Raw genomic sequence first — 22,379 nt, forward strand, 5'->3', positions numbered from 1 at the left:
AAAAAAATACCTTCAACTTCATATGGAACCAAAAGAGAGCCCGCATAGCCAAGTCAATTCTAAGCAAAAAGAACAAAGCAGGAGGCATCACACTACCGGACTTCAAACTATACTACAAGGCTACAGTAATCAAAACAGCATGGTACTGCTACCAAAACAGAGATATAGACCAAGGGAACAGAACAGAGGCATCACAGGAAATACAACATACCCACAACCATCTGATCTTCAGCAAACCTGACAAAAACAAGCAATGGGGAAAGGATTCCCTGTTGAATAAATGGTGTTGGGAAAACTGGCTAGCCATGTCCAGAAAGCAGAAACAGGACCCCTTCCTGACACCTTACACCAAAATTAACTCCAGATGGATTAAAGACTTAAACATCAGACCTAATACCATAAAAACCTTACAAGAAAATCTAGGCAAAACCATTCAGGACGTAGGTGTAGGCAAGAACTTCATGACCAAAACGCCAAAGCAATGACAACAAAAGCCAAAATAGACAAATGGGACCTAATCAAACTCCACAGCTTCTGCACGGCAAAAGAAACAGTCAGTAGAGTGAATCGGCAACCAACGAAATGGGAAAAATTTTTTGCAGCCTACCCATCTGACACGGGGCTGATATCCAGAATTTACAAAGAACTAAAGCAGATCTACAAGAAAAAAACAAACAAGCCCATTCAAAAATGGGCAAAGGATATGAACAGATACTTTACAAAAGAAGACATACGGGAGGCCAACAAACATATGAAAAAATGCTCATCATCACTGGTCATCAGAGAAATGCAAATCAAAACCACATTGAGATACCATCTCACACCAGTTAGAATGGCGATCATTAAAAAATCGGGAAACAACAGATGCTGGAGAGGATGTGGAGAAATAGGAACACTTTTACACTGTTGGTGGGAATGTAAATTAATTCAACCATTGTGGAAGAGAGTGTGGTGATTCCTCAAGGACCTAAAAACAGAAATCCCATTTGACCCAGCAATCCCATTACTGGGTATATATCCAAAGGATTATAAATCATTCTACTACAAGGACACATGCACACGAATGTTCATTGCAGCACTGTTTACAATAGCAAAGATCTGGAACCAACCCAAATGCCCAACGATGATAGACTGGATAGGGAAAATGTGGTACATATACACCATGGAATATTATGCAGCCATCAAAAACGAGGAGTTCACGTCCTTTGTAGGGACAAGGGTGAACCTGGAAACCATTATTCTCAGCAAACTGACACAAGAGCAGAAAATCAAACACCGTATATTCTCGCTCATAGGCGGGTGTTGAACAATGAGAACACATGGACACAGGGAGGGGAGCATTACACACTGTGGTCTGTTGAGGGGAAATGGGGGAGGTGGGGGGTGGGGAGGTGGGAAGAGATAGCATGGGGAGAAATGACAGATACAGGTGAGGGGACGGAAGGAAGCAAAGCACACTGCCATGTGTGTACCTATGCAACAATCTTGCATGTTCATCACATGTACCCCAAAACCCAAAATGCAATTATATATATATATATATATATATATATATATATATATTCCAGAATTTTAATCTACTATGTGAAACATACTCTAAATTAAGTTAAAACTACACATCATAAAACTTGAATATTTCTACCTAATGAATTCATGATTCACTAATAGTATGCAGCAAATTTTACTTTAGAGAAATAAAGGTTTATTTATGTTAAGTGGGTAACAATGAACATGTATAAAAATTAATTATTTCAGCATAAATTTTAACCATATGTTCAGTTTGGAAGAATAATCATGAGTGAAATATATATTGGAAATCATTATTCTGAAATACAAGTTCTTTTAATTTAGAATTGTGTGTCTCTGAGGTGTTTGTGCCACTATAAAGTCAGAGGCACCAACTCAGGTTATCTAGGGTAGGGAAGCAGAGACTGACACTTACCTCAATTGACTCTGCATTCTAGAATGTAAAAATAAGGAAAACAAACATTATCAAAAATTTTTCTGTTACTTGAATCTAATAGAACACCATTCTCATCTGATTTATAGTAGTCATTGATAAAAATTAGAGCTTGAAAGAACAATTTAGTGCTCACTAGTCTGCTTTTAAATTTGGGCTTCTGTGTACATAAAATAAGGACATTTGAGCAAATCATTTGTTTTATTATTTATTTTAAATTTACAGTGTTTAACAATTTCTTGATAATATTAAATAAAAAGTTTAGATGTTTTCAATTCTCTCTACAAGACTTAGCTATCATTGAAATTATTTGGGGCTATGAAAATGAATTAGGACATCTTCAGCTAATTATATATTCTGCTAAGTTCAGTTCTTGTGTCCTAAGCAGACAGACTGATAATTAAAATTCATCAATTTTTGTTTGAACATACTTTAACATGGATTCTATCCCATCTGCTGAGCTCCAGATTTTTTTCAGCATTTCACACTCTCTCTCATTGGCCTGTTCCAACTCCTTCTTAATATTACAGCAAACAAGGGTCTTACACTTCTCCAGTATAATAGGATTACAGGAAGCAAGCCTCTTAATATGAATCATAACCTCTTGGGTGAAAGTTGCAGTCAAGAACACCTGAGAGACCAGACCTTTGGCACATGCCTCCCGTGCTGTCAGCTTTCGCCCACCAATCAACATTTCATTGGCAGATGCTTCACCCATGAGCCTTGGAAATGTAACAGTAGCACAGCCATCTGGACTCTGTCCAAAGGTCATATAAGGGTTTGAAACCAAGCCTTTTCGTTAGCCCAAACCAAGTCACAAAGAGGTAGTATGGATGCACCTAGTCCAATGGCTGGACCATTGACTGATACAACAATAAGTTTTTTAAAAGGAATAAAATTGTTCACAAAGTTTTTAATTGTGTCCACAATTTCAGTGCTCATTCTATTTCTGTCATTCTGTAAATGCTTTGCAATGTACCCAAAATCAAGACCACAGCAGAAGACACTGCCAGCTGCACTGAACAACACAAGCTTGCTGTCATTCACAGCAGCCCTTTCCAGAGCATTTATGATTTCTTTAATGACTTCTGTATTGAGTGCATTTTTCTCTGTTGATATAGCAGATAGCAATATCTGGGTGAATCCATGGTCTTTCTTGACAACAATGTCTCAGTATCTGTTGGCACTTTCTTTTAACCTGATGGTGAAATACATCCTCTTGATAAAAGGCTGGTCTTTTCTATCATCAATAATCTCTCTTTTTCCACCTCTCACTCTTGAAACAGACGTATGCATGTTTGTTGTTCCATTGGCTGCTGAAGGGTCCATTAATACCACTATACCTTCTTTGTTATCTGACTCTGTGGCCATGGAAGCATTAACTGAGTCAGACATCTGAGACATGAGTGGTTGTGTCTGGGTCCTGTTTTCTATTCTAGCCTCTTGTGTGTCAGAATCTGATGAAATTCTGATCGGTTTCTCTGCTGCCACCTTGAACGCCATCTTGTACTCCTGAACTGGTGCAACAGGATCTAGTTTCTCAGGTTTCAGAAAAGACCTCACTGTGTCCTGGTCGTTAACTGGGCTATGAGGTATAAGTGTCTTGATAGTTGAATTTTTCTGTTTCGAATTTTTGGAGTCAGGGAGAAGTTAAGCTGTGTTTTCTCTAATGTTCTCTCTGGCAGCAAACAACTTGTTTTTGGATTTGTGGTGCTTGCCAGTCAATGGCATTTTAGGAGAGTTCTTAGAAAAGCTGGATGTGGAAGTTCTGGAAGCTGGTTTCCTTACATTGTTTGAAGAAATTCTACTTGTTCTGGTCCATGTCCATTTTGTCTGTTTTTCAGTCTGTCGTCTGATAAAGTCACAAATACATTCTCTACAGTTTGTGAGGTTCTGCTCTGGTTCCCAAGTGTCATTCTGTTTGTCATAACCTTTCCACCGAACCAAATACTCTGTCTTCCCTTTTTGGTTTTGTCTTTTGTCAACAATAGCTTCCACCTCAAACTCCTGGGAAGCCATGAAGAAACAGACAGAATTGGGCAGTTGCTGTGCCAACATTTTTTCAGTTGGGTCTCATCATAGCCACATCTTTCTGCCTTCCATGCTTCACCAGGTGCTAGGTATGGATGAGTCTCTTCCACTTCGTGGCCAAAGTTGTGTGAAGAAGCAGTCAGAGAGCCTTACCTTCTTACATTTACTCTGTGGTGGGACAGATTGGACTTGGTCTTATGATGCCAAGATAGCTTGCTAGGTAGCTTCAGGTAAGATTAGCTAAATCCACAGCTCCTACTCTTACAGAGTGCTCAAAGCTTTCTACCTGCCTGTTACTCTCTTTTGTCGTTGCCATGACAATTGTATTGAACATTCTGAAGTTATAACATTTTTAAAGTTATACTAGCTTACCTGTGACAACATGAAAACACATACTTCTCTATATGTTGGTCCCCTTTATTTTACTTATTCAGTTCTCAAAATTATACTGTAATTATTGTATGTCAAAAATACATGTAAATTTTAGTGGTGATAACTTTATATTAACTATATTAGTGTTTCAAATTATATGTAGAACAGATTGTGGAGCTACACATTGTTAATTTTTTTTGTTGTATAATTGTTTATCTATTTCTCTTTATTTTAATTTTTATTTATTTATATTGCTAAGTAGTGTCTGTTCACTTTACCCTAAAGTAACCCCATAAAGCATTTCTTCAAGGATCATCTACTAAAAAAAGTCCCCAGATTTCATTCAGGAATGTCATGATTTGTCCTCACTATTGATGAACAATTTCTTTGCACGTAAGTTTTATGTTTGAAAGTTTTTTTTTACATCACTTGAAATGTGATAGTCTACTGCTTTGTGGTCTCTGAGATTTCAGGTAAAAAAATATATATATATTGATTATTTTTGAGAGTTGTTTTACATAAATGTTCATTTCTTTTGCTGTTTTCAAGAATCTCTGTTTTTGTTTTAGATGGCTAAATTATCATTAAGTTTAAGTGTGTTTCTTTGAGTTTATCTCACTTGAGTTTTGTTGAGCATTTTGGTGTTTATTTACTTCCTGAAATTTGTGTCATTTTTGACCACTGCCTTTTAAATAAATTTCCTGATTTCTTCTCTCTTCCTTTGAGCTGCCAAAATGTGTAACTATGGCCGCTTGATGGTTTCCAAGATGTTTCTAGCCTGTGTTCACATTTCTTATTTGCTTTTCTTCTTTTTTTTTTTCTTACATAATAATTTTAATTAATTGTTCTTTAGGTTTGCTGATATTTTTTTTCTTTCCTCTATTCAAGCCTAGTTTTAATATTCTATAGTGAATATTTATTTCAGTTGCTTTACTTTTATCTGTATAATTTTGTGATTAAAATAATTTTATGCCCTTTATTAATAATTATTTTTCCATGATTTTTCTGTGTTTTTTTTTTCATTTATTCTATTATCTTCCTATGAACATTAATTTTAAAAATCATTTTTTAGTAAACCTGTCATTTGGGTTGTCTAGGAAAATGTTGAGTTTGATATTATTATTATTTTTTTCTTAGAATGAGATGTAGTTTTTTTTAATTTTTTTCATTTTATGTTTCATGATTTGATAAATGGTGAACAAGTGCATTTAAATTTTAAAATGCTGTTACTTTAAAAATCAGATTTTATTTTTCTTTGTGGTTGAAAAGGTGTTTGTTTATTCATAGTGTAGGCTCTTTCTGTACTGGAAATCAGTCCTACCAAAATTTATTTTTGGGTCTTTTTTGAGCCTGCAAAATAATGGGGTACATGACATTATCATATAATTTATTTATACTTTCATATATATGTATTTATTTTTGATTTTTTTTGTCTAACAATTTCTAATTTCCTAAGAAGGAAAAAAGAGAGAAAAGAGAGAGAGAGAGAGAGAGAGAGAGAGAGAGAGAGAGAGAGAGAGAGAAAATAAATGTGTCCTGGCTATTTAAATTATATTCTGAAAGTTGCTTGAACAGGAGGAGAAAAAGTATGAAACAATGACTATTCACAATTGTTGGGACCTCTGTAATTAAGAGCAGCATTCAGTGCACAAATCCTCCTGAGAGTTTTAAGTCTGAATCATTTCTGTTTTTCTTCCAAGCTGCTTCCAAAGTATTTGCAATTTCTATGGAAATTTTGTTTTTCGTGCTATAAACTGACAGTTAACCTCTGGAATTCCAAAATAATTGCATTAGATTAATTTTGCCACTGGATCTATTGTTTAGTTGAAGAGAGACACATACAGTACTCTGTAGTCCACTGTCATGCCTTTTCCAGAAACTTGTATTATTTTAACACAAGTTTTGGCCCCAGAGTATTTCCACCTGAAGTAAGTCTAGCATAGAAACTATATAAATGAATCATTCATTTAATAATGCATTTACACCAGTCTGTGCCATTTAGAGCAAGAACACATTTAAGGTTATTACGAGTATAACATTATTACAAGTATAAAAGTAATTATGCTAATATTTACTTTCTTGTTTTCCATCTTTATTACCTTATTTGATCATCAATTTCTCTTTTGTTCATTAAGAAAAAAGGATTTATGTATGTAACACAACATGGTACTGGTACCCAAACAGAGATCTATAAATATGCAACCGAACAGATACCTCAGAAAGAATGACATGCAACTAGAACCATCTGATCTTTAACAAATCAGACAAAAACAAGCAATGAGAAAAGAATTCCATATTTAATAAAAGGTGTCTCTGAGAACACATGGACACAGGGAGGGGAGCAACACACACTGGGGTCTGTAGGGGAAAAATTGGGGGAGGAACGGGGGATGGGGAGGTGGGGAGAGATAGCATGGGGAGAAATGCCAGATATAGGTGAAGGGGAGGAAGGCAGCAAATCACACTGCCATGTGTGTACCTACGCAACAATCGTGCACGTTCTTCACATGTACCCCAAAACCTAAAATACAATAAAAAAAGGAAAAAAGATAAATAAGCAAATGGTGTCTCAAAAACTAGTTAGCCATATCCAGAAAGCTAAAATGAGATCCCTTCTTTACACAACATATGAAAAATACCTCTAGATAGATTATAGATTAAGCATGAAGCCTAAAACCATAAATACTCTGGGAGGAAACCTAGGCAATACCATTCAGTACACAGGCATGGGCAAGGACTTTATGATCAAACACAAAAAGCAATGGCAACAAAAAGCCAAAGTAGACAAATAAGATCTAATTAAACCTAAGAACTTCTTCACAGAAAAAGAAAATACCAATAGAATGAACTGGCAAACAACAGAATGTGAAAAGAGTTTTGCAATCTACCCATCTGACAAAAAACATATCCAGAGTCTATGGAGAACTTAAACAAATTTACAAGTATAAAACAGCCGCATAACAAAAATGGACAAAGAATATGATCAGACACTTTTCAAAAAAAAGCATGTATGCAGTCAATGAACGTGTAAAAAATCTCATCATTACTGGTCACTAGAGAAATGCAAATCAAAACCACAGTGAGATACCACTTCACCCAGTTAGAATGATGATAATTAAAAAATCAAGTGACAAGAGGTGCTGGAGAAAATGTGGAGACATAGAAATGCTTTTATACTGTTGGTGGGAGTGAAATTAGTTCAATCACTGTGGAAGAAAATGTTGCAATTTCTCAAGGATTCAGAAATAGAAATACAATTTGACCTAACAATACCATTACTGGGTATATACCCAAAAGTTCATAAATCATTTTCTTATAAAGACATATGCTCATATGTGTTCATCATAGCAGTGTTTACAATAGCAGAAACCTGGAACCAACCCAAATGCCCATAGTGATAGATTGGATAAAGGAAATGTTACACATACACACCATGGAATACTATGCAACCATCATAAATGCTGAGTTCATGTCTTTTGCAGGGATATGGATGGGACTGGAAACCATGATTATGATTCTCAGCAAACAGACACAACACTGCATATGCTCACTCATAGGTGGGTGTTGAACAATGAGAGCACATGGACACAGGGGGGGAATCATCACACACCAGGGCCAGCCGGTTTGCGGGACTATGAAAAGAATAGAAAGGATTGGGCGATTGGGAAAGGATAGCACTAGAAATATTACCTAATGCAGATGATGGGACGATGGATGCAGCAAACAACCACCATGGTATGTGTATTATTATGCAACAAACCTGGACAATCTGTGAATGTACACCAGATGTATCATACTTAAAATGTTATAAATATTTTTTTTTCAAAATTTTTATTTGAAATGTTGTATGTACTTATATTTAGGGCTTCAGTTATTGCTGTAAACTTAAAAGAATTTACTTTGAATAATACTAATTTGTCTGAGTAATCTAAAGTTTAAAGTGAATGATATAAAGTATGGTGCTCTTGTACTTCTCCATTCTTCTAATTTTATATTACTGCCTCAGATTATACCTGTACAGACTGAGTGTTAATTAATAATTTACTTTGCATTTTAATAGGAATGGCATTTTTCAAGAGAAGAGTTAGCTACAATTTCTTTTAGCTTTAATTTATCTAGACATTCTTATTTAAAAAGATATTTTATTTAGATATTTATTATTCAAATATATTTTTTTTAGATATTTAGCTGGCAGTCACTTTGTAAGCAAATTATTGTTTTTTTTTTTACATTAAATCAACATCTATTTCATAATAAGAAATTTTGCTTTAATTATTTTATATAAAATTTGTAACCTCAATTAATAAAAAGCAAACCAAGAAACTTTATAACATAACCACCAAAACTGAAAGTTGTTATGTAGTATTCCAAATTGAAAATGTTTTCAATTTAAGAATTTTAAACAACATTTTAAATGGACAAAACCATAAGTCTTATGCACAAATGTAATTTTAAAAATAAAAAATGCTTCATAGATAAAAATGAAAACAAACTACAGGGCAAACAGCTTTGAACCATTGAAAAATGAAAGTCAAATCAATCAAATCAGTCTGGGCACTAAAAATCAAGAGTTTATATCAACCAAGTAGACAATAAAGAGAGACAATTCTAACATAGTTAGCTTGTTTGTGTGTGTGGCTTACCATACTACCTTTCTGGGACAGATAAAAGCTTTAAAATTGAGATCTATTATTGTCAACATGAGGACCTGACTCCTGCTTCCAAAAAAAGTCAAGAAGCCCTGATATCTTAACTTACTGTGTTTTTTCTAGTCTCATATGTTGTTGGGAACAAAAAGAATAGTTATTTTATACAATATATAAACAATAAATAGGAAAAAAAGTTGAAGAGATCTATACTTGCAAAGATTAGAATATTTTAAAACAGTTTATTATATTGAATAATTTAAAAAACAATGTACATGTTATGATACGAAACATGCCAAAGAAACAAAATAGTATGCATTAAATCCATAGCTCCAATCTGACAAGAAACTGAAGGCTAAGACAGAATTATGAACAATCCCCTTGAATGTTACTGAGTGTTAATACAGATCCAGTTTTTAAAAGTGATAGTTTTTACATTTTTCTTATTGAAAATGCTAATAAAATGGAAAGTAAGTAATAAGTAAGGAACTCCTTGGAGAAATGAAGTAAATCTATAATTTAGAGTTAGCACACTATGATATTTCAACTATAGTTTTCTGAAAACAACAACAACAACAACAACAACAAATATATCTATATATAAAAGAAGCCTATGACCAATGTAAAGTAAATACAGAAACTGAATCTGTCCCAAGTTTTAGAGGCAAAGAATTTAAAACAACAGTTTTAAGTAGGCTTACAGTAAAAAGACAAAGGATGAAAAACAATATGAGAGTATTAGTGACAAAAATTGTAAAAGAAAATATATAAAATTTAAAATAAATAGCACAATTACTGAAATAAAATCTACAATACAAAAGTTTAACATCAGATTTGAGCAGGTAAACATTCAGACGATATGATTAAGTGGAAACTGAAATAACAGTCTGATAATTAAAAATCAAATTAATGTGAAAAAAATGTAACAAGTAAATAGAACACCACAAGGTATATCAATATATGCAACATGGGCATCTCTTAAGTAACAGAAAAGAAGAGGTTAAAAAAAAAAAGAATATCTGAAAGGCAAAATGGCCAAAAATCTGTCTAAGTTAATTAAAAATCTGAATCTACCCATTGAAGAAGGGCAAAAATCTTCAACCATAATACAGTCTGTAATAGAAACATCAAAAAAACATTATAGTCAATCAAGAGCCAAAGAAAAGAATATTGTGAAAGAAGAAAGGCATAAGCAACTTGTTATGTACCGGAACATCATCCTTAAAATTAACAGATGACTGTTCAGTAAAAACCACAGAAGACAGATGGTTGTAGGATATCAGAAAAAATGCTATGAAACCTGACATCTGTAAGTGGTAAAATGATACTTAAGCAAAAATGAGAAGATTAAGGGAAGCTAAAATAAAACTGAGAGTATCCCTTTTTAAAATAAAAATGTGATTACAATTACAACCCTGGCAAAGCTAACTATGAATAAATTTTCCATGTGTACAGCGAAAATCAGAGACAATACTATAAATTGAGAAGAAAGAAAAATTCTGAAGCGGTTTTTGATTTTTTTTGAATTGTTTGAAGTTGCCAGCCCTGCAGTTTTGCTTTTATTTTTATCTATGAAGCAGTACTTTATATATATATATATATATATATATATATATATATATATATATATATATATATAATTTGAGTTTATTTTTATATATGAGATTTATGTTTTCATCTCTTATATATTGTTTATAATATTTGAATTGAATATTATCTTAATTTTGAATCCTAGACGTTAGATTTTTATTTTAGTGGTAATGTTCTCAAGATTTTGTTTACTTTATATTAACTGAAGTACTCAATTCCATAGAAAATATATAAAGCAAAATTTTCTATTATAAATTTTGATTTTATGCAAAAAAATGTACAATTATTTTCTTACATAGTGACTTTTAAGTAGATGTCTAAATAAAGTAATAAGGTAATAATCATGGAAGCATGCAGCAAGACCAACACATATGGTGATACCTGGTAGAAACTTGCTTAAATTGTTTAAAACATAACCAGGTCACTGGCTGGAAAAGACTATAGAAGGGGAACAATTATGGATAATGATGTCCTAGAGGTTATAGACATCCACAGAATCTTAGAAAGGACAGCTAAGGCAACAAAATGAAGCTACCTTTATGCTTTCCAGCCTGTGATGGTGACTAATACATTTTGAACATCCCCCAAAGATGTGCATCAATGTGTGGCCAGTTTCCCAGATATTTCAGCAGACTGAAGCATTCCAGAGTTTAAATCACAGACTTGAATCATTTCAGACTCGTTAATATATGATGACGTAGCAATCTATTATTGTGAGGTATCTCTGTGTAAACAGTATTGGCACCATGAAGTGTAGCAGGAGACAGACAGGCACCTAGGCAAAAAGGAATTCCTTAGTGAACCATTCCTAAAGGATTGTTTAAGTAATGGATTGTCTGAAGTCTCGGCAGCAGGCTGCATGTTCTGGAGATTATAGGGGGAACTAATGTCTCTTTCTGGTTCCACCCATAGCCACCCATGAAAAATGAGGCACATTCTTGCTACTACATAAAGCCCATATTAACTTCAGACTCAGGCAGATCATGGAATAACCTGCTTGAAAAGTGGAGCTATTAACTGTGGCTTTCCTCTCCACTAAGAGTTGTACACTTACTGGGATTACAAGTCTGGTTAGATAGGTCTTCTCTCCACTAAGGGATGTAATACACATCTCAACAATCTTCCTGCATAAAGAAAGCATGCACTATGCATCTCCTCTTTACCAAGGGCTGCAGAGATGTCAGCACAACCTACCTTCAAGATTGGAATTCTTCATTTTGTGTCTCCTCTTTATTGAGTGTTGCACAGATGCAAATATGTCCTTCTTTTGAAAAACTACCACTTTGGTTCTCCTGAGATACTTTTCTATTGTCCACATACCTCATTCTTACTGAACGTGACATAAGGACTCACAAATATATGGCAAAAGTGAAAAATTAGTCAAACAAATAGGACTAAAACACAAAAAATGGCCATATTGTTGCTACCAAAAATAAAAATAAAAATAAAAATAATAAAACAAAGAAAGCAGGGCTTCAGCCCTTGAAAGAGCACAGACCTAAACATTTTCAAAGCCAGGGCTGTGACATCATTTTGAAAGCTCTGCAGTTTCTGACATTTCTAGACTTCTGGATGCCAATACAATTGAATTCTCCAGTAGGGGAATCAACTAGTGATATGTCTAATTTAGCCACAGACTTGTGGAAAACTAACACCTGTGCTGGTACGTGGATCTTGTCAGCTTATAGCAGTATATGGGCCTAGCTACATGCAATGGCTTGACTCAACACTCATTCATGCACCTCTCTCTACTCTGTGCCTGGCTCATCCATAGCAGGAATAGTATATGGCCTGCAGTTTGAGTTGTGGGTAACCTGCCAGATTAAATGAGTAAAATAAATCTAACAGCAGATTTTTGGCTGGTGAATCAACACCCTAAAGGTTCTGTGACAAAAGTCACATTGATCAACAGTGGCCAGTGGATTATTCAGTTAGATTAATGCAATGGAGCCTCCATAAAAAACCCAAGAACAAGATTCAGACAGCTTCTGGATAACTAAACATGTAGAGTGTTCTAGAAAATTTTGTGCACCTAAAAGTAGACATCAATAATTTTAAATGTTATATGCAGTTTAGATTTCTTGTCTTTTTATAAAAGAAGTTGTTAACTAGGTAAAAGCTAGAATTTTATGAAGAAAAGAAAATCAATTGTTATCTCAGGATAAAGTCAACCATATGTTCAGCCTGGAAGAAAGAGCATCAGTAAATTTTGTGTGGAAAATTTTTATTCTAAAATATGTCTTTTTATTTAGAATTTTATGTTTCTCAGCATTTTTGTCACTATAAAGTAAACTCATCAACACTATTACAGATTTTTCTGTCACTCAATTCTAGTAAAATGCAATTCTGCTCTTTTATCTAGTGGCAGCCATAAATAAAGTTTAGGACTTGAATGAACAGGCTAGTGATCAACAGTCTGCTTTTATATTTGGGCTTAAATGTACATAAAATTATGACATTTGAGGAAAGTAGGCAGTTTATTATTTATTTGAAATGTATAGTAGTTAAAAATACCTGGACTATATTAAATAAATAGCTTAAACATTTTCAGTTCTTTCTCAAAAACCTTATTTATAATTGACATTTTGGGGAGCTACAGAGATGGATTGGGGTTATTAATTTCAGTTAATGATGTATTCCACACAGCTCAGTTATTGTGTGCTGAGCAGATATACTGACAATTGAAACAAATCAAATTTCTTTAGCACATATTCTAAAATGAACTCTGACATTTGTGCTGAGCTCCAAATTTTCTTTAGTACTTCACACTCTCTCACTGGCCTGATCAAATTACATTTAGTATTTACAGTATACAAGGGCCATATATTCCTCCAGCATAACTGGATGACATGAGGCAGGCTTCTTAATTTGAATCATAACCTCTTGGGTGGAAGTTGAAGTCAAAAACACATGAGAGACAAGGACATTGGCACATGCCTCCATGCTGTCAGCTTTCACCCACCAATGAGTCTTTCATTGGCAGAGGTTTCACTCACGATATTTGGAAATGTAACATTAGCACAGATATCTGGGCTCTGTTCAAAGGTCTTATAAAGTGGTGGAAACCAAGCCTTTTCTTTAGCTCAAACCAAATTACAAAGGGTCAGCATGGATACACCTAGTCCAATGTTTAGGCCATTGGCTAAGGCAGCAACAGGCTTTTAAAATTGAATGGAATGTTCACAAAGTTCTTGGTGTTGTCCTCCATTTCAATGTTTGTTTTGTTTTTGTCCTTCCTTAATGGCCTCACAATGTAGGCAACAGCAGAAGACATTGCCAGCTGTGCTGAAGAGCACAAGATTGCTGTCATCCTCAGTATCCCTTTCTAGAGTATTCATGATTTCTGAATTACTTTTGTATTCATTGCACTATTTTTTTTAACTGTCAATCAGGCAGATAGCAATATCTGTGTCATTTATCATCTTTCTTTACTACAATGCCTCTGTATCTGCTGGCAATTTCTTTTGGCCTTATAGTGAAATGCATCCTCTTGATAAAAGGCTGTTATTTTTTCCTTCACTAATAATATTTCTTGGCCCACTTCTCACTATTCAAACAGATATATGCATATTTGCTGCTCCATTGGTTGTAAAGGGGTCCATTAATACCAATACACCTTCTGTGTTAGTTGAGTTTGCGTCCATGAAGCAGTAACCAAGCTAGATATCTGATACATTAGTGGTTGTGTCTGGGTCCTCTTTTCTATTCCAGGCTGTTCTGCACCAGGATCTGATGAGACTCTGATGAGCTTCTCTGCTGCCACCTTGAACACCTTGTCCTGCTTATCTGGTGCAATAGAATCCAGTTTCTTTGGTTCATAAGAGGTATTTATTTATTTCTTGCTGTTAAAGACTATCTAAGGGACAAATGTCCTGACAGTTCAATTTATCAGCTCCTTTTTTTTTTTTTTTTTTTTTTTTTAGCTCGGACAGTTGAAGTGTTTTTTCTAACGTTCTGGCTGGCAGAAAAACACTGGCTGTTTTTGGATTTGTTATGTTTGCCAATCGATGTTTTGGGAGAGTTCTTAGAAAACTGCTGCTGGTAGATCTGGAAGCTCCTTTATTGGCATTATTTGAAAATATTCTACTGGTTCCAGTCTGTGTCCTTTTGTTCCGTTTTTCAGTCTGTCACTTGTTAAAGCAAAAAATACGTATTCCACAGTTCAGAAGATTCTGCTCTGGTTCCCAAATATCATGTCATTCTTCTGTTTGTCATACCCTTTGCACTGAGATAAATACTCTTGTCTCAATTTTTTTTTTTTTTTTTTTTTGTCTTTTATCAAGAGTAGTTTCAACCTAAAATCCTGGGAAGTCATGAAGAAAAAGACAGAATGGAGGCAGTTGCTGTGCCAGCTTTGTATCAATTGAGTCTCCATGTAGCCACATTTTTCTACCTCCATTGTGGTTGCTGTAATAATTACATTAAACCTTCTAAAATTATATTTTAAAAATTATATTTTTAATGTTATGCTAGTTTACGCTCAATAACACATAAAACCCTTATTCCTGTATAGCTTGACTCTCATTATTTCACTCATTCCATTCTCAAAATTATACCTCTATGCATCGTATGTCAAAAACCAAATAGGTGACAGTTATATATGTGTGTGTGTGTGTGTGTGTGTGTGTGTGTGTGTGTGTGTGTGTGTGTTAAATTATCTGGAGAACAAAGTGTGGTAATACACATTTTAAATATTTTATCCTTTATAATTGTCAAAGTGTTTATATTTACCTTGATCAATTTTTATTTATACACTGTTTAGTATTTGTTCATTTTACCCTGAAGTATCCCGTAAAGTATTTCTTAAAGTGTAGTGTGCTGGTAATAAACCCCAGCTTCTATTTGAAAATGTAATCATTTCTCCTTCACTTTTAATGAAAACATTGTTTTAACACAATATTTCTGTTTGAAAGAATTTTTCTTACAGATTCTGGACCATATTCATCTACTGCTTTCTGGTTGCTGAGTTTTTAGAAAATAAAACCGCTGTTTATTTTTGATAGCCTTATTAACATGTAATCACTTATCTTGCTTCTTGCAAGATTTTCCTGTTTGTTTTACAAAGTTAATTATGCATTTTTAACTTGGTATTCAATCAATAAAAGTTTATTTCAATTTCAAATGTAGACATTTGTTAAGCTGTTCTTTTTGTAGGCTTATCTAACAGCCAATTACCATGAAACCTTCAGCACAGCAATTGCAACTTTTTCATGAATATGATTTATCCACTTCTACATTTTCTGGTTTATATTCATAGATGTGTTTGTAGTATTCTCTAATGATAACTTGTATTTCTGTATAATTGGTGGTGATAATCATGTAGGTTTGAGTGTGTTACTTTGAATTTGTCTTACTTGAAATTTTTTAAGCTTCTTTGCTGTTTTTCCCTTTCTCACATTTGTGGCACACTTCACCATTTTTTTTAGTAGTCTCCCTGACTTTTTGTCTTTTGCCCTTAAACTTCCAAAATGCTTATGTATGCGTCTTTGACAGTGTTTATATTTTTTACATTTTTTTCCTGACTTAATAATTTAAATTCCTTTCTCATTATGTTTGCTATTTTTTTTTTTCTTTTTTCTATTTCTCCTGCCTGATCCTCTTAAGTAGCTGAAACTACAAAGCGGCATACCACATAGCTAATTATTGATAGAGATGGTGTTTCACGATGGTGACCAGGGTGGTCTCGATCTCTTGACCTTGTGATTTGAAAGTCTCAGCCTCCTAAAGTGCTGAGATTATAGGCATGAGCTACTATGCCTGGCCCCCAAATTTTTCTTTAGTAACCCTGCCATTTGGGCTGTCCAGAAAAAGTTTCTTGTAGTTATTTATTTATTTTTCTTTCTTAAATGAACTGTAGATTCACATTTCACTTTTTGGTTTCTGATTTTGTTTGTATTTATAAAGGGCATTTGAATTTTTAAATGCTATAATATTGAAAGTCAGATTTTCTCCCCTTATTTTTGACTAGACTTTTAAAAATTCATTATATAGGCTATTTCTGTCCAGAAAATCAGTGTTACTAAACTTCTTTTCTTTGTTTAATTTTTAGTCTGCACTGATTGGGGACACATAAGGTTAACATCTCAATTTACTTAAAATTTTTATTTATATGTGTTTATTTTTGAATGTTTTTGTTCATAAATGTCTAACCTCTTAAGATAAATAAAAGAAAAATTAGGAAAAAAAATTATTTTTTTGTTATTTAAATCTTCTAAAAGTTGCTTGAGCAGAAGGAGAAAAAGCTTGAAAAAAAAAACTTTGGGAAATAAAACAATGACCACCTCTGTTGGAACCTTCATATTAGAAGCCGCATTCAGTCTGCAAGTTGTCCTGAGCTTTGAGGGGCAGAGTTCTCATCTTTTTATCATGAGGAGCTTACCTCAGCGGTGGTTAATAGTAGTAGGCAGCATACTTCAGCGGTGGTTAATAAAGAGTAAGTAGCTGCTGTTAATCGGTGCTATAAATTTAAAACAATTTAATTGATGTTTAGTATAAAAGTCTTCTTTTGAAAGCTGTAAACGTTCAGATAGACTCTGGAATTACAAGTAATTGCATCACTCTGATTCTGCCACTGCACTTATCATATAGTTGAAGAGACAGCTGTATAGGGTTTTGCAGTCCATTGTCATACATTTTCTACAACTTTACATTATTTTAGTTTTGGCATCTGTCTCTCTGCATCTAAAGTAAGACTTGCATGTAAATAATATAAATACATTCTTCTTTTAAAAGTACGCTTGTGCCAGTCCGTGCCTTTTTATAAAAGATCTCACATTTAAATAAAATGCACTTAAAATATTACTTATTCTGACATTTACTTGCTTGTTTTCTGTATTTTCTTTTACTTGTACTTCAAATCCTCCTTTGATCATTGTGAAAATGTGGTTAATTTTTATTTATTTTTTATTTACTTTTATTTTATTTTTTTAATAGTATTTCAGGTTTTGGGGTACATGTGAAGAACATGTAAGATTGTTGCATAGGTACACACAAGACAGCATGATTTGTTGCCTTCCTTTCCTTCACCTATATCTGTCATTTCTCTCCATGCTTTGTCTCCCCAACTCCCCACACCCTGCTATTCCTCACCTATCTCCCCCAAACAGGCCCCAGTGTGTGATGCTTCCCTCCCTGTGTCCATGTGTCCTCACTGTTCAACACCTACCTATAAGTGAGAACATGTGGTGTTTGATTTTCTGTTGTTGTGTCAGTTTGCTGAGAATGATGGTTTCCAGGTTCATCCATGTCCCTACTAAGGACACCAACTCATCATTTTTGATGGCTGCATAATATTCCATGGTGTATATGTGACACATGTTTTCTGTCCAGTCTATCACTGATGGGCATTTGGGTTGGTTCCAGTCTTTGCTATTTTAAATAGTGTGGCAATGGACATTTGTGTGCATGTTTTTTATAGTAGAATGATTTATAATCTTTTGGATATATACCCAGTTATAGGAGTGCTTGGACAAATGACATTTCTATTTCTAGGTCCTTGAGAATCACCACCTTATCTTCCACAATAGTTGAACTAATTTACACTCCCACCAACAGTGTAAAAATGTTTCTTTTCTCCACATTCTCTCCAGCATCTGTTGTTTTTTTCTTGTAAATTTGTTTTTGTTCTTTGTAAATTCTGGATATCAGTCCTTTGTCAGATGGGTAAACTGCAAATTTTTTTTTTTTTCCCCATTCTTATGGTGACTGATTCACTATCATGACTGTTTCTTTTGCTGTGCAGAGGCTGTGGAGTTTGATTAAAATATTAATCTGTAATTTTGTACTAAAGAGTTATATTTGAAATCTCAATTTTTACTGTAAATTTCAAATAGCCTACTTTGAATGATACTAACTTGTTTGAAAAATCAAAAGTGTGATCTTAACTATGTAAAAATTTGCTGCTTTTGTACTTTCTATTTTTCTCAATTGACCGTCTATTAATTTTTAACTTTGTCAGGATTTTAATCATAACAGCATTTTTTCTTTAGTGAAAAGTTAGTCATCAATTCTACCTTTCCTTTATCTAGACACTTTTGCTTGAGTATCATTTTACCAGTTATAGATGGCAGGTTTGACCTCATTTTTTTCCACTAAAATTTTGATATTCTTCTGTATTCTAACTTCTAGAGTTTCTGCTGAGCAATCATCTGTTAATGTTAATTAGAATTCTCTTGATCATAACAAGTTACTTATCCCTTTCTGGTTTTACCATTTTTCGTTGTCTTCACTCTTAACTGACTATGTTTCTTGATGCGGCAATCATTGACTAAATTTTGGTTGAAGATTTTTGCCTTTCTTTTGCTTGTAAATTAACAAAGTAAATCAAAAAAGAAACATGAGTAAAGGTTGAAACCATCATTCTCAGCAAGCTAACAGATGAATGGAAAACCAAACACTGCCTGTTCTCACTCATTGTGAAAGTTAAACAATGAGAACACGTGGACTCAGGGAGGAAAACATCACAAACTTGGTCTTACTGGGGGGTGGAGGAGAGGGGAGAGGTAGCATTAGGAGGAATAACTTATGTATATGATGGTACACGTACAACTGTATTAGAAACCTGCATTTTCTGACCCAGAATTTATAGTATAATAATAATAAAATTAAATAATAAAACTCACTTTTTAATACAGGATATGTATTAAAAGTCTCCTTGAACTCTCAGGGGGATTTTTTTTTTTTTTTTTTTTAATGGCTTTCAATTCATTCTCATATTGGAGCTATAGATAAACTGGATAATTAACATGGTTTAACATATTTTTAGAGAATGTTTTCTGTCATAAGACTGCGTATAATTTTCTAACTCTTTCAGTATATTAAACTGCCTTTAAATATTCAGCTTTTTGCAAATAAAGACCTCTTTAACTTTTGTTCCTGCTTATAGTTTCTCTATTGTATAAAATAAGTGCATTCTTTGCTCTCAGCAGCTTATTTATAGCCAATTTCTGGTATTTTCAACCAAGAGTTAGCTCTGAATTAGGAAAAGCAGAAATATATGTTTCTCATCGATTCTTCATGTGTCCCCAAGAGAGACTGGTAAAAAAATTAAAATAAAATAAAATAAAACAAAATAAATTAGCACATAGGACTTGTTTACTTTTTCTGGAAGCAGGAATCAGAGCTCTGCATTAAAAAATAAGGATTTCAATTATAAAGACTTAATCTGTGCCTAGGAGGTAGTATGGAAATACACGAAAAAGAATAGGCCATTGTCTCTTGTAAATGTTTAATTGGTTGATATAAACTATTGGTATCCAGGTTCCAGACTATTTTTGATTGGTTTAATGTTTTTTTCTTTAATGGTTTGAAATTAACTGCCCTGCAGTTTTGCTTTTGTTTTTATCTATGAAGCACTAATTGTTTTCTCATCTCAAAGTTTATTTTTACTTATGACATTTTTGTTTTGTTTCAGAAAAGTGTTGTTTAAAATACTTAAATTAAATTTCACTTTTTCAACTTAGGATTCTAGATGATAGATTTTTGTTTAGTGGTTATGCTGTAAGTTTTTAGATTTGCTTTTAATAAATTGAGATAATCAATTCTGTATAAAATGTAAGAGGTAAGATTCTCTATTATAAAGTAAATTTCAATTCATGTAAAAGAAATATATAATAATTTGCTTACATATTTTCAAGTAAATATCTAAATAAAATAATAAGGGAATACTTATGTAAGCATGCAGCAAGATCCACAAGTACGATGATTCCTGGCAGAAGGATGCTTACATTGTTTAAAAATTCACCAAGTCACTGTGACTGGAGCAGACAATGGAAGGAGAATAGCTATAGATTGTTCATCACGGTAATAGACGGTCAACGTGATTTTCTAGGAATTTTTAGGTCAGCAGATCTTAATTTCACTCTAAGCCTTGTTCATGACTCGAAGTGAAATTGGTAAGCTTGTTAATAGCATCTAGTGCTGAGGGTTGAGAAATCTTGATAAATAACCTAAAATATAATCTCAAGCATCTTTGAGAAATTCGGTGTCAAAATATATCTCCAGAAAATAATTTTAAAAACACACATTTAGAATATTTTGATATTATATTTTGAAGATATCTTAACAATCTTTTGTTTCTGTAAATCAGAAAGATATTTAAAAACCTGATTTCAAGCTTAGTTCATTCAAACTAGGGTAACTATGAAAAAATTCAAGTCAGTTCAGTTACTCAAAGTTTAGAATCTAAACTCTCTATTTTCTCTTTTTTCCCTTTTTTTCTTACTACTTTTTCAACATTTCTGTAAAACATTAATATAGAAAATTGAACTAGGCAGCCTCTATTTGGAGATACCAAGAGAGAAAACTCAATCCATGGCCTTTGAAAAAAAAGCTAATCTTGAGTACTGCTAGAAGGCATACATAACACACATGTACATATGTGCATTGGCACACTATGTTATGCATACACATTGAACGTAAATATTTTCCTTATGAGCGTAAATATTTTCCTTATGACATGAAAATAGCTAAAATATTAAAATAAGCAAGCCAAAGAAAAATCAATATTTCAAGGATTATGGTCAGAGTTACGTTTATGCTTTTTCTAAAGTTGTTGAGTAAGGTTAATACTCTAGTATTTTGTATTGTTTAAAAAGTACTTTATAGAAGTTTTATATTGAGCATCTTTGATTATAATTATATATGCTCTATCTTGTTCTAAAATAATAAAATGTAAATACACTCATAAAAATGTATATTAGACAGTAAGAGAAAATAAAGATAAATGAATGAGGAAAGTAAAGTAGTTGAAAAATACATGAAAATGTTAAGATAAATTCCAAAAGAAAATAAATGTATACAACATTAAAATCTTTTACACTTGGATCAAAGTTTGTTTCATAATTCCCATTTAGGTATCTGACTGTAGGCTCTGTTCTTGACACTGGAAACTTCTCCAAAAGGCACATCTCCTACCAATATAGAGCTTGTTTTTTTTTTTTTTTTTTTTTTTTTTCCCTTCCACGATTAGTATGTGGCTCTTCAATGCCTAAAATAGAAAGACAAAATTGACATTTGGCTTAATATACTAAGGGATATCTATTCACTTTAGACACATTATTGCAAACAGTGTGAAATCAAGACATTGGCATATATGTTGTATTAGCAGAAATATGGTTGTTATCCAAATTTTTAAAGCTCATATCATACATATTATATGATATGTAACATATAAGTGCCCACATATATAAAACGATATGTTTATTATAGTGTATATTATCTATTTTGATCATATGCCTTAATAGTAACATCCCATATATGTAATATATAGACAGAAATAAAGAAAAAGGCATTTGCCAAGTCAGTGGCTGCATATCAGATAACAGGGTAACAGGAGATGTATTAATTTACTCAAGTAATAAAATTACATCTGGTACAGCAGCTGCAATTTGAATCACAACTTGGTTAATTTATGGTAATCCACTGTCATTCTCCAAGAGCCATCTGTCTTCCATACAGACCAAATTGGAGATTTAAATGAGAATGTGCTCTTAATTACGACTCCTAAGTCTTTGAATTTTCTTACGGTGGCACTAATTTTTGCAGTACCCTCAGGAATGTAATATTGCTTTTCACATACTATTTCTCTAGGTAGAGGCAGCTCTTAGGCTTCCATTTCCCCTTTTCTATTATAGTAGTACTCACCCTGCACGTCAAGGAGGAAATGTGGAGTTCTACTATCTGCTAAGTATGTCTATGCCAATTATGCATTCTGGCAATGAGAAAATGACCACAGGATGAATCCAGGGAAACAATGAAGACCTATAATATGATCTGGAAAC

At 33.3% G+C, this 22,379-nt stretch overlaps 1 pseudogene; it reads right to left on the reverse strand.

Moving 5' to 3' along the window:
* Positions 1-2,360: 2,360 nt before the first annotated feature.
* Positions 2,361-4,098, reverse strand: LOC141582987 (testis-specific chromodomain protein Y 1-like; annotated as a pseudogene).
* Positions 4,099-22,379: the final 18,281 nt, after the last annotated feature.

Source organism: Saimiri boliviensis, chromosome Y, assembly GCF_048565385.1.
Source record: "Saimiri boliviensis isolate mSaiBol1 chromosome Y, mSaiBol1.pri, whole genome shotgun sequence".
Classification (NCBI taxonomy): Eukaryota; Metazoa; Chordata; class Mammalia; order Primates; family Cebidae; genus Saimiri; species Saimiri boliviensis.